This window comes from Monopterus albus, unplaced genomic scaffold, assembly GCF_001952655.1.
Source record: "Monopterus albus unplaced genomic scaffold, M_albus_1.0 scaffold55.1, whole genome shotgun sequence".
Classification (NCBI taxonomy): domain Eukaryota; kingdom Metazoa; phylum Chordata; class Actinopteri; order Synbranchiformes; family Synbranchidae; genus Monopterus; species Monopterus albus.
In genome coordinates, this window is record NW_018127935.1 from 1,559,926 (window position 1) to 1,562,883 (window position 2,958).

At 37.7% G+C, this 2,958-nt stretch overlaps 1 protein-coding gene across 3 annotated transcripts in view; it reads left to right on the forward strand.

The window, feature by feature from the left end:
• Positions 1–614: 614 nt before the first annotated feature.
• The window catches only part of dnajb6b (DnaJ heat shock protein family (Hsp40) member B6b), a 29,505-nt gene continuing 27,161 nt past the window's right edge, over positions 615–2,958 (forward strand). For 2 of the 3 annotated variants that reach the window (XM_020602332.1, XM_020602334.1), the window contains exon 1: positions 615–699. The gene's annotated coding sequence lies outside the window, so the exon portion shown is untranslated. Of the gene's footprint in view, positions 700–730; positions 853–2,958 lie in introns of those variants that run through there. The other variant, XM_020602333.1, reaches the window with a different exon arrangement.

Genomic DNA, 2,958 nt, shown 5'->3' on the forward strand with positions numbered 1-2,958 from the left:
CCACTGTCGCCAAGTGCTTGCTCAAGGGGGATTTGTTGGGTTTTCCCTATGTAATAATATTGATAACAGTAAGGTCTAGACCTTACTTTGTAAAGTGTCCTGAGATGACTTGTGTTGTGATTTGGCGCTATACAAATAAAATTTGATTTGATTTAGTAAATGCTAATAATGACCAGATTCATGCAATTTATTTATTCATAAAATGTAGGGGAAAACTGCTAATAGTGTACTACTGTGCTTGTACTTGGGGTAAGTAACATTTTGAATGCAGGACTTTAAAAATGTATTTTTATAATATGAGTATTTGTTTCATGCCAAACAAAAGCCAAACAAACAAATGGATAACTAAACACAAAAACAAATACATACGATAAATGAACAAATAAAAACAATTAAAAAATAAGTCTCCAACCTACCCAATATAGACCCAACCACCTCTACATTTTATTCTAACACAGCCCAGTAAGCTTCAAACAACCTTTGTGCTTGACTTTTGTACAACCTACTCCAGGCTACCCTCACTCATATGCGTGAACGTGGTAATTCCCTGATGTCCGACAGCTCCTGAAAGTAGCAACAGTATAGTGGGCTAATCCATATCGGCTGGCGCAAACCCCTACAAGCGGCTGCAGCTTCTTTCCGCACTCAGGCTAATATCAACATCAAACGGCGTTTATAGAGGACGTTTGCTTGAATCAGGCGAGTACAGTTCGAATTAGTAGGAATTTAAATGTTGTCTGTTTTTATATGGCTTCAGTTTGGTGATAGAGGATTAACTGTGTTACCGTCTCCTGTCGCATATGTGGGGATGTTGTTGTTGTGTCGCGACCTGGTGCGATAGCCTCTGCTATGGTCAGTATCACATATTAAATATTATCACAATTTGACCATAGACGTCGTTTTTAATTGTGTCCGAGAGGCACTGCTGAGAACAGGCTGAAATAGCTAGCCGCTAACGTTAACCTCAAGATAGCATTAGCATAAAACGTAAATCATGAGTGGAGCTCCAGGCTATCCAAATAAAGATTATTATTTACAGCTAGCAACAATGTTAGATATCCTGACTATTTTAAATAGTGTACGGATTATGGCAATTATGAGAGAATTTGTCACGCTCCTGCTCTGTCGCCCGTCCAAGCGTAGCGTTAGCAAAAGTGAAGGTCTGGCAATATGAGACTGCCAGTCTAATATTAAAATAACGACACGGGTATATTTAGGGGTGTTTTCACATGTTATGTAACCTAGGTGCCATTTTATTAATATCCTCACGTTATATGTTAATACAGCTCAAAGGCTTTCGTGCGACTTCAAGACTTTCTAGAAGTTTCTATTAATTTGACCGGGGCTTCTGTGTTAGCTGAGTTATCGCCACACTGGTGATGTGCTATTGGCCAGCTGGTGTTAGCTTTACCACAGTGCAGAAACACGATGTGTGCATATTCTCAGTTTAGGCACGAGTTTGATTTCAGTGACTGTTTTCATTGGTTACAGAGGCCTGGGAAATACCGGGGATACTTATGCAGCTGGAGAGGACAAAAATACAGACACCTCTGAATACAGTGTAGTCCAGGACAACACCACCTTTTACTATGACCTCAATAATAAACATATAATGGAATATATACATTTATAATAATTTTACCAAGAACTGAAACATTTTGAGGTCCATAAACAGATTTTATGGCAGAAGTGTTGCATTGAAGTGCATACATGCTCAGTGCTGTTCAAAGAAAATGGGGTCTTTTGGGATGATGGGGCCTCATAGAACATGCTTCCACTAATAGAAAGCTCAAATGAGTTGCTGATCATGTCCACATGCTGCATTGTTTAAAGCATAAACACTTCACTTGTTGCTATGAATCGTTTAAGGTTAAGTTCAAGCTCATGTTGTGTTTAGCTGTCATCTGCGTGTCTCTGTTCTGTCAGCAGTATTTTGTTTTAGGTGCTGGTTTCTAGCTTACAGAGCCTGTTTTGTCCGTTGCTCCTGTCTTGTTAATGTCAAATGTGTAGTGGTGTACTCCAGCTGTCTGTTTTTTTTTTTACAGTATGAGGCTGGGTTTGCAGGTGCTGATTAAAAAAAAAAAATCTTTGGTGGAAATTGGGCCTTAAAAAAGGATATAATTTGTAATCTTGGATAGTTGCCACTTGTTTTTGCTTCCATAGCCAGAAACAGAAATACTCAACAGAAAAAAAAAAAAAATCTTGAGCTGCTCTTTAGGTAGATGTATAGGTCTGTTAAAGCGTTTCAGGACATTTTCAGTAAGCATGCAGTTTCAGAAGCTGTCATTGTTAGGGAAATTCCAGTCACATTGCAGACCTCCAGCCCTGATCAGTGTTCTGATGTACGCACTTTCTTTTTAAACGGTCTGATGTGATATTCACTGATGTTTTAAGTGCACACAGCCGACATCAAGCCAGTCTCAGAATTAGCTGTCCAGATGTGTGATTACTGTTGAATAGCTCTGAATTAATAACACTAACTTGTGTAACATCTTTCCTTTAGTTGTGTACTGTATTTTACATTGAGGTCTGTGGTGTTTTGTAATAATATTTTTGGATTGATTCAATAAATAAAAATTCACAGATTTGAAAATAGAAATAGCAGCACAAAAATGTTTGTTTACAGCATCATGTATTTGACCTTTATTTATCTAGTTTGAAGTTTAAAGTGTTTCTTTGTTAATTTGTGTTATGTGAAATATGCAGTCTCAGTACGCTTATCTATGTCGTGTGTTCTTGCATTATGCTAGATTCTTTGGTTTAATGTGTTCTGAAAGTGGGTAAACATGTTCCTACCTGTTCTTTGAGCATGGAGTCAGAATGAGTATTGATTACATAAAAGAGGATTTGCCCAAATGATTAACAATGGGTCACAAACTATGACCAGATTTATTACTGTATGCATGGAATGGATCCCAAATACCACATAAAAGCAAATAAATTAGTAGGTACTAAGTA